The sequence below is a fragment of the Eublepharis macularius genome, chromosome 3 (genome assembly GCF_028583425.1).
Source record: "Eublepharis macularius isolate TG4126 chromosome 3, MPM_Emac_v1.0, whole genome shotgun sequence".
NCBI classification, from domain to species: Eukaryota; Metazoa; Chordata; class Lepidosauria; order Squamata; family Eublepharidae; genus Eublepharis; species Eublepharis macularius.
Genome location: NC_072792.1, coordinates 208,125 through 218,665, shown reverse-complemented (window position 1 = coordinate 218,665; position 10,541 = coordinate 208,125). Strand labels below are relative to the sequence as shown.

At 47.1% G+C, this 10,541-nt stretch overlaps 1 long non-coding RNA gene across 1 annotated transcript; it reads right to left on the bottom strand.

The window, feature by feature from the left end:
- Nucleotides 1-5,848: 5,848 nt before the first annotated feature.
- Nucleotides 5,849-9,612, bottom strand: LOC129325541 (uncharacterized). Its single transcript, XR_008596646.1, has 3 exons — nucleotides 9,526-9,612; nucleotides 6,907-7,005; nucleotides 5,849-5,962 (listed from the first exon to the last, which is right to left on the bottom strand). It is a non-coding gene; the product is annotated as an uncharacterized LOC129325541 (long non-coding RNA).
- Nucleotides 9,613-10,541: the final 929 nt, after the last annotated feature.

The window sequence follows — 10,541 nt, the reverse complement described above, 5'->3', positions numbered from 1 at the left end:
TGAGCTGCCATTCCAATCTGTCCATGTGGCAGTTCTGGATCATCTTTTAATTTTCCTATTATTTCAAGCATTTTATAATGACCACAGTCTAGTCCGAATTAATAAAGATGAGACATTTGTCTGGGCTACACAATTCAGATACACTTTTGGGTTTCTCTTTCTACTTTTGAATTGCCTCATCTCACACAGCGCTATATGAAAAATAGCCTTTTCCTTTCTTGCTTGCCCTGACCTGGATAGCTCAGGTGAGCCTAATCTCATCACCTCTCAGAAGCTAAGCAGGGTCTCCCTTGGTTAGTAATTCAATGGGAGACTGCCAACAACAACCAGGGTTGCAGAGGCGGGTGATGATAAACCACCCCAGTCTCTTGCCATGAAAACTCCACCAGCAGGTGCCATCAGTCAGCTGTGACTTGAGGGCACTCCTCACTACTCCTACTAAGAATAACAACATTCAATTTATATACTGCCTTTCAGGATGAGTTAATGCCCACTCAAAGCGATTTACAAAGTACATTATTATCCCCACAACAACAAACACCCTGTGAGGTGGGTGGGGTTGAGAGAGCTGCTAGAAGCTGTGACTCACCCAAGGTCACCCAGTTGGCTACAAGTGGAGAAGTGGGGAATTTAACCTAGCTCTCACTACTGCCTTACTTGCTTGCCATTGTTTCCACAATTGATCGTGAAGGATCTGAGAGACTCTTGGGTGACAACAGCCTGGGGGCCCCACACTGCCAAGAAGAGGAAAGTCAAGGAGGAGAGGAAAGAGTCAATCTCCCTTCTGAGCCTCCTCTCAGATCTACAGTACAGACCCGAAGGCATCAACGAAGAATATGCTCTGGTCCATTTAAGCTCAAGAATTGTTTTGAAGTGCTAGAGATGGTGACAGAGATGAGAGTGGAAGGAGAAGTGCAAAGATCTGGAAGAGGGTGTGCAGAAGACATGGGGCCATATGGAAGTGGAAAAAAACGGAAGGTGGTAGTCGTCGGGGACTCTTTGTTCAGGGGTATGGAACGCCGTGTCTCTGGGCCAGATCCCCTATTCCGAGAGATGTGTTGCTTGCCAGGGGCCAGAATTCAGGATATAACTGACCGGCTGCCGAAACTCATCAAGCTCGCTGATAAGTACCCGTTTGTGCTGATTCATGTGGGAACAAACGACACAGCTTCGAATACTGTTTCTAGAATCAAAGAGGATTATGAAGCCCTTGGAAGGCAGTTGAAGACATTGGGGGCTCAGGTGGTATTCTCTTCTATCCTTCCAGTCACAGGAAGAGGAGCACGCAGGGAGCGGACCATACTTGAGGTTAATCGCTGGCTAAGATGGTGGTGCCGACAGGAGCGCTTTGGTTTCTGGGACCATGGGATAGGTTTTCTTAGAGAAGGCCTTCTAGCACATGATGGGCTTCACCTCTCAAGGGCAGGGAAGAAAACTTTTGGAACAAACCTGGAGAACTTCATCAAGAGAGCTTTAAACTGATGCTGTAAGGGGAAGGGGACGATCAACATGGCGACTTCAATGATGAAGGGAACACAGTGGGGACCCACCTGGGCAGGAAAGGTCAAACAAAGGTACAAGGCTACAAGTGTCTATATACCAATGCCCAAAGTATGGGCAATAAGAAAGAAGAGCTTGAGCTTCTATTGCAAACAGAGGGTTACGATATAGTAGGAATTACTGAGACTTGGTGGGATGATTCCCATGACTGGAATGTGCTAGTGGATGGGTATGAGTTGTTCAAGAAAAACCGGAAGTGCAGAAGAGGAGGTGGAGTGGCGTTGTATGTGAGGAGAGGGCTTGATTGTCAAGAAGTTATGGAGAATGGGGCGGACAGCCCGGTGGAAAGTATATGGGTAGAAATAAGGGGAGGAAGGTCAAAGGGTATTATTGTTGGAGTCTGCTACAGACCACCTGACCAGCAAGAAGAAATAGATCTTGCCCTCCTTGAACAGATTGGCAGAGTATCCAGACATCAGAACCTTGTAATTATGGGTGACTTCAACTTCCCCGATGTGTGCTGGGAGACAGGCTCAGCAAAGCGCCATGAATCACGCAATTTCCTGAACTGCCTGGCTGATAACTTCCTTTTTCAAAAGGTGGAGGAAGCTACAAGGGGCTCGGCCATACTGGACCTGATATTAACCAACAGGGAAGAATTGGTAGATGAGATGAAGGTGGTGGGGACCTTAGGGGGAAGTGACCATGTCCTCCTTGAATTCCAGTCGCTGTGGGGAGCCAAGGAAGTTCATAGCCAGACTCGTAGGTTAGATTTTCGTAGGGCCAACTTCGATGAACTCAGGGGCTTGATGGGATTCGTTCTGTGGGGGCGTGTACTGGAAGGGAAAGGAACGAGTGAAGGTTGGGCCCTTCTCAAACACGAGCTTCTGCAAGCTCAAGCCCTCACTATCCCAGCAAGATGGAAACATGGTCAGGCCTCCAAGAAACCGATGTGGATGCACAGAGAGCTCCACAATAAGCTAAGGGAGAAAAAGGAAATGTTCAGGAAATGGAGACAGGGACAGACATCTAAAGAGGAGTATATGAGGGTTACTAGGTACTGCAGTTCAGCCATCAGAGAGGCCAAAGCTCAGTACGAGCTGGGTCTGGCCAGGAGGGCTCGCTACAATAAGAAAAACTTCTACGGATATGTGAGAAGCAAACGCAAGGTAAAGGAGGCAATTGGACCGCTGTTGGGAGTAGATGGAGAAGCTCTGATGCAGGACAGAGAAAAAGCAGACAGGCTTCATGACTTTTTTGCCTCTGTTTTCTCCCCGAAGAACTCAGGCACATCTAGAGATAGTAGAAAATGTGGCAGGACACCTGAGTGGCTAATTGAGATTGACAGAGAGGTTGTGGAGAGGCATCTGGCTGCACTGGATGAATACAAATCCCCTGGGCCAGATGAGGTGCACCCAAGAGTGCTGAAAGAACTTTCTAGAGAACTTGCAGAACCCCTGTCCATCATCTTCAAGGCCTCCTGGAGGACTGGGGATGAGCCACAAGATTAGAGAAGAGCAAATGTTATCCCAATCTTTAAGAAAGGGAAGAAGGATGACCCGGGCAACTACAGGCCGGTCAGTCTGACTTCTGTTGCTGGGAAGATATTAGAACAGATTTTAAAGGGATCAATCTGTAAGCATCTGAAGGACCGCTCAGAGATTCGGGGAAGTCAGCATGGTTTTGTTCCTAACAGATCTTGCCAGACCAACCTGGTTTCCTTCTTTGATCGAGTGACCAGCTTACTGGATCGGGGGAACGCTGTTGACATGATTTATCTGGATTTCAGTAAAGCTTTTGATAAGGTCCCCCATGACATTCTGATGGACAAACTGGAAGACTGTGGAGTAGACTATAGGACAGTTCGGTGGATAGGGAACTGGTTGGAGGACCGCACTCAAAGAGTGGTGGTCAACAGTGTTTTATCAGATTGGAGGGAGGTGTCCAGTGGGGTGCCGCAGGGCTCGGTTTTGGGCCCGGTACTTTTCCATATTTTTATCAATGATCTGGATGAAGGAGTGGAAGGGCTGCTCATTAAATTTGTTGATGATACCAAATTGGGAGGAGTAGCAAACACCGAAGAATATAGAATTAAAATTCAACAAGACCTGAATACTCTGGAGAAGTGGGCAGCTGTGAATAGGAGGCAATTCAACAAAGATAAGTGCACAGTTTTACATCTGGACCACAAAAATGAGAAGCACAAATACTGGATGGGGGATACACTTCTGGGCAGTAGTATATGTGAAAGGGATCTTGGGGTAAGAATGGACTGTAAGCTAAATATGAGCAGTCAGTGTGATGCAGTGGCAAAAAAGGCTAATTCAATCCTGGGTTGTATCAAAGGCGCCATAGCATCAAAATCGCAGGAGGTCATAGCCCCTCTCTATACTGCCTTGGTCAGGCCACACCTGGAGTATTGTGTGCAGTTCTGGAGGCCTCACTTCAAAAAGGATGTGGACAACATCGAGAGGGTGCAGAGGAGAGCGACGAGAATGTTCAGGGGTCTGGAGACTGAGCCCTACGAGGAAAGGCTGAGGGCCTTGGGAATGTTTAATTTGGAGAAGAGGAGGTTGAGAGGGGACATGATTGCTCTCTTTAAATATTTGAAAGGCTGTCATTTGGAGGAGGGCAAGGAGCTGTTCCAGTTGGCAGCAGAGGGTAGGACGTGAAGCAATGGGCTAAAACTACATGCACAAAGGTACCGGCTGGATATTAGGAAGAACTTTTTCCCAGTCAGAGTAGTTCAAAAGTGGAATCAGCTGCCTAGGGAGGTGGTGAGCTCCCCTTCACTGGCAGTTTTCAAGAAGAGGCTGGATGAATACTTGTCAGAGATGCTTTAAGCTGATCCTGCATTGGGCAGGGGGTTGGACTAGATGGTCTGTATGGCCCCTTCCAACTCTATGATTCTATGATTCTGGTTGAAGCCCTATTTCTGCCTTGAAAGTTGTGCAACCTGTGCAACCTGACCTAACTGGAGGACAGTTATGATAAAAACACACTAGATGGCTTCGGTCTATCATATCTCTGGGACCACTTCTCTCCATATGTTCCACTAGGGCATCTGAACAGGGCATGTTGTAGGTTCCACCTTGCACATAGGCAAGATCAACACCTGTGCCTTCTCTGTGGTGGCTCCTTCTTCATGCACTGGTCTTCCTGAGGAGGTTAGGAAAGCTCCAAGCTCTGTATTGGATTTCTGCTGTTTTTTAAAAATCTTTGCAAATTTCCATCTATATACCCACCACATGTTTTGTTGCAACGTCTTTGTTATTGACTGCACTGACTCATACCGTGTAATCTACCTCAAGACCCAGTGAGAAAGGCAGCCTATAAATAACCTATACAACAAATAAATAAAATATCAGAAAGTTAAAATAGTTTTCTGTATTAGAACTTAGAACAAAACAAACGGACTATTTCTTGAGTAAAATTTCAAACAGCAGCAAGCTGTAGCATAGAAGAAGTTGTTTGGAGGCCTCTTCACACAGTCAACTTCAATCATAGATGGCTGGTGAATGGCACTTGGTTTGGTAGAGCGCACATCCTTCAAGCCTTTTTTGAAAATGGAGAAAAGACTATTTAGGGACAACATGTAATTAGCTTGTGAAAAGAGCCATTTTTGTGCGATGTGTATTTAAGTGCTGGAACTTATTGCCACAAGAGGCGGTAATGAGCATTAGTCTAGCTGGGTGCTCCTTTTTAAAAACCCAAGGTATGATTGCTAAAAGGCCAGTCGATAACAAATGAAAGGAAAGAGGCGGTAAATAAGAGGGGAGGGCTAATGCTTTTATGGTCTGCATATGGGCTTCTGGGAGGCATCTGTCTAGTTGCCGCCTCCCCCCCACACACACACACACACTTTCCTTACATCTGGAGATCTAGATCATTATGAGAACACCGAGGCAGGCTATCTCAACTGTTTTTCACCAGATACTAGTTTGGGGCAGTTTAGATCGGCAGAGCGGGCAGGGCCTCCCAGGTATTCTCTCTCTAATGACCATTCTCCAACTGCATGCCCTTTGCCCCGTCAGTTTTGCGGACTAACTAGCAGGAAGTACTGTGGAGATGTCCCAAGGAGGGATATGATTTAGCTGTCCTGTACAAAAGTGGGTACCTGGGTTCCCGAAGGTGCTTCTTGGTCCCGTTCTGCATGTTTTGCCTGGGTGAAAAAGCCTTCCGGGAAGCTTGGCAGGGATTGACCTTCCCCACTCTGGACTTCTGTCTCTTTTATCGTCGTTTTGTGGAGGTCGCTCTCTGTTTCCTTCAGCATGACACTGTGGACTTGGAACTCCTGCTGAAATCCTCTCCACGCCTTTCTCTTAATCACTGATTTACATCGTGTGTCTTGGTGCACCAACGTCTCTTGTATTGATTTTTCTGAGTACACCAGCGACTTCAAGTAAAAAAGCAACACTAGTTCAAATGGTGATAATCTTGGCAGTGGCTCCTCCTCGGTGGTCTAGAAAGTTAAGAAATAAGGGAAGAATGAATGAGTCACTTTGGCTATGAAAGAGAAGCGGCCTGAACTGAGCATACTTGGGTTTCAATCTTCCCAGGGACATGATGGCCCAATTCCAAGTTAGGAAAAAGATAAAGACCACCCTTTGTATTTCGGAAAGTGAAGTTCTTCTTTCCTCCTTGTAGATGTAATAAGGAAAACAGAGCATCCAGTATCTCCGTCTGTGAATTCAAAGGGGAATCTGTTCTGGAGTTCCAGTCCTAAGTGGGTTATACCTCTATAAGCCCAGTTTATTCTCTGTAATCCTCAATTCTACCAGGCTGCAAATTTCCCCCCACAAACACACACACTGGGGCTTTGGACGTACTAAAAACTTATTGCAGACAGGATTGTAGGGAGGACAGTTTTAGTGTGCAAGGACACATGGAAACTTAACTCACTGCTGTTCTAGCTTTCTGCAAGAAAAGCAGCATTAATAAACACTCCCTCTACTCGTGGCTTAATGAAGAGGCAGGGTGGTAGAGTGGTTAGTGTGCAAGGACACACTGAAACATACCTCACTACTGCTCTAGCATTCTCCAAGAGAAGCCACATTATTAAACGCTCCCTCCAGTCATAGCTTAATGAAGGGGCAGGATTGTACAGTGGTTAGTGTCCAAGGACACTGAAAATTTTCTCACAGCTCTTGTGCCATTCTTTATGAAAAAGATCATTGCAAAAACCTTCTCCCACTGATGGCATAACACAAAGGCAGTGTGATACAATGTCTCTTCAATGTTTCTCTCCAGTGCTTCCAATGTTGTCTCTGTCTTCTTTTGATCTTTCTCAATTCTCTTTAATGTAATTTCAATAACTTGGACCTTCGAGTCCTGCCCCATCTCATCCACTTTCTTTGACAAGTCGCTCAAGGCAGTCTCCTGGCGCCCAATTTTTTCTTCATTTACCTTGTCTTTAGACACCTGATCCCGAAGGGTGAAAAACAGGAATTGCTCAAATTGGGAGCATGAGGCTAAAAGCTCCTGGAGCTCCTCTTCCTTGGATCTCTGCAAAGGAAAGCAAGAAGGGGTTAGGAGCATTGGCCTCCCAAGGAAAATGAACTGGGCTAGGGAGGCGGGATGCAGGGGCAGGATGCCTCCCATACCAGGAAACCCGTAGGACTCCACGCTGCATGTCTAGGATGGGGGGAGCTTAGAGCCAAGCTACAAGTGATGCCTGACACAGGTTGGACACTCGTCAGCTTCCCTCAAGTTTTGATGGGAAATCTAGGTGTCCTGGTTTTACAGCTTGGCTCTCCATTACAGCTACAAGACCAGAATGCCTACATTTCCCATCAAAACTTGAGGGAAGCTGACAAGTGTCCAACCTGTGTCAGGTGTCACTTGTAGCTTGGCTCTTAGTTTCTGATGCCAAGCTTTAGGCTCTAAAGAGCAGAATTGTGGGGAGTTCTCTGGCAGGTGAAGAAGATGGAAACTTTCATTGTTGCTTTTGACCCTTAGCATTGGCTCTGTTGACACAGGCGGGGTTCTGATTTCTCAGAGTGACATTTGCATCAGAGTGACACATATCTTTGACCAAGAAGCTTACAAAACCAGGCACGGAAACATTGGGCGCCTCATCAACTGGTTCCTTGGAACTCCCAGCTGTCACTGACAGAAGTTTTGCCCTGTTTGTTGTGCGGGTGCACTTTATAGTACCACCATGAAAAGGGCTGCAAGTTGCCTATACACACAAAAGTGCACCAATGTGGCTGTGATCATTTTTTGTATTCTTTTTTTGCACTACACCTATTGGCATTGTAATATAAGTGGCTAGAGTATCAGAATCTGGGAGATCCAGGTTCAAATCCTCACTCCTCCACTGAAGCTTGCTGAGTGACCTTTGGCTAGTCATACTCTTGCCTAACCTACCTCGCAGAGTGGGAGGAGGGCAGGATGGTCATCCTTGAGCTCTTCCAGGAAACAATACCCACCGGGGCTTTAGTAGCTAGTTACACTTTTGTAACACATTGTGTCGCCATATCAGAATGGTTCCTTGGATGCTCAGTTTTCATTTAAAAGAAAACCCTTTCCCTGTTTGTTGTGACAGTACACTTTCCCCCTTATATCACCTTAATGAAAAGGTCTACGGAATCTGTAGAGAGAAGCAAAATGCCACCCGTGTGGCTGTTAATTTTTTACTATTAATTATTATCAAATACACATATTAGTATACTGGTTAGCTTAGCAGGTGGGAGACCCAAGGTCACATCTTCACTTTGCAATGGAAGCTCACTGGGTGACATTGGGCCTGTCACACTCTCTCAGCCTAACCTCTCCCGCAGGGTCCTTGGGAGGATATGATGCAGGAGATGAGAATGTCCTCCTCTCAGCTCTTCCAGGCCGCAATCTCTCTCCCCAGGTGCTTTCATCACAATGAAAAGGGCTTCAGGCTTACCAGAGGGACAGAAAATGGCACCAAGGTGGGTACTGCCTTTTTATTTTGTGAATGTGTGAAATGCACATATTTCATAATGTAGGTGTGGTCTGCACATGCCAAGTCAGGACCAGCCATTGAGGAAAGTTACCACTACTTTAAAAGAGACAGTTGCCCTGGAGTATAGTGAGGGTGCAGAGTGGGGTGGGGGTGGTTCTGGAATCCCTCTCTTTGGTCTTGATAGATGTGATTGGTTTCTGGCAAGGTAGCACAGAGTGCACCAGTCAGAATATGTTGGGGTTTGGGGTGGGAGAGAAATAATATATTTTCTAAAAGACCACGTTTTCTGAAAGGTACTACATGATTTCTGTGCTGTGTTGATGCCCTCATTTGGGAAAAAACCTTCTTGCAAGCAGAAAGCTAGTGTCTAATTTCATCCCAACTCAGTAGGAAATGAATGAAAGTATGTCTCCCTGATTGTACTTGAAAAAAAGGGGCATCAAAACAGATGAGAATCTACATATGACCATGAAAGGGGAATATTGGTAGGCAAGCGGCCTCTCTTCCCCCCTCCACTCCATCACTCTGAAGGATTTGGTAGCAGCGCTGTAGTGTAGTAACCAGAGAACAGGTCTCCCTGATGGTTTGCCTCCCTGCAGATCTGGAAAAGATCAGGCAAATATATAAGCAGGAATCTCCCTTTCAAACTGTAAAACTGGCTGCAAGATGTGTTGCTGAAAGGAAATCCAGGATGGCTGGTCTGCCTGCTGGCGAGGGGGAAATGCCTTTGAATCTGTGCTCAAGGAACTTTTCTTTGTCACTTTTTAAAAAAAAATTCTTTACTTTCTTTTTCCCTTGACCATTGATCCAGAGAGGTTTCAAGGCAGAGTGGGCATATCAGAGTGGGCCCCAATCCTCAGAAAATTCACCTCAGAATTCTGAGAAAGATTGCAGAACAGCCATATGGGTGGGAAAGTTTGAAGGTCCCTCCCCAATGCACATTTTCCCCACCGTGGATGGCCCCTCCCTCCACCCACAACTCAAACGTATGCATAGTGCAAGTTCTGGACACTCCCTTCCCCTCCCAGACAACTCTTCCTCCTCTGGTCACAACTGGGCTGGGGTGAGGCAAGCCAAGTGAACTTTCCTACCTCCATGCCTAATGAATGTCTACGCACACCAGCAACAATCTTTTGGAAGCCTTTCCCCACCGTCCTTCTTTGCAACGTGATCTGCTCTCCCCACAAGCACCTGCCTCAGTTTACAGAAGAGAGGGGTGCTCTGATTGGTTGAATTTCCGAGCAGGGCAGAAGTCTGGGGGAATAAGGGAGGAGCCACAGCCCTCTGGTTTCATTTCCTAGCAGAGGGGAAAGCCCGGAGGAACTTCTTTTTGAAAATATTAGTGAAGGAGATTAGGCAGAGGGCATGTGGCTGCTCCTGGTCACCAAGCGATTTCCCCACCCTCTGCTTGCTGGCTGCAAAGCCTGACCCGAGGGAAGCCACCAGCCGCCCTGTGTCTTTGGAAAGAGAGCGAAAGTCCCAGAGTCTGGATCCTGGTGGCTGCATTGATCAGAGAGGCATTGATTTGTTCTCGCTGACCATATGGCTGACAAGGGTATGGAGGTGAGAAAGCATTCTGCTGCTGTTCGTTCACATTGCTCCCCCCCCCAGCTCCCAGTTCAAGAGAGGAGGAATAAATGTCTGGAAGGGGAGGGGAGAAGACAGGTTAGGGTGGGGGGCTTTTTGGTCCTCACAAGCCAGCCTGGTACGAGCGAGGTGCCAGCGTTTCAGGCTGGACTGAGGGAAGGGCCCTTGAAATGCCCCCCTCCGTGTGCTTCAGCCCTCCCACTTTCCCAGGGGCTCTGATAGCCCTTGAAGAGCTGGCTGGTCAAGGGAGAGTGATCCCCACACCCCAAGATGCCCGCGTGGGGTTGAGGTACAATGGGTATTCTTTAAAGAGCTTTGGAGGGAAATGGATGGGAACAGAGAGGGAGTGGGAGCGTCTGGGATCCTAGGTGGGCAGGCTGTTCTGTGAGGAAGAGCTGGGTCTCAGCGGCATGCTGCTACCATGTCTGTTCCCTCAACCCCACTCCTCCTTTGCTGCAGCACCACTAAGGACAACATGGACAAAAAAAAATGGTCCTGCAAAAACCTCCACTCCCCTGAC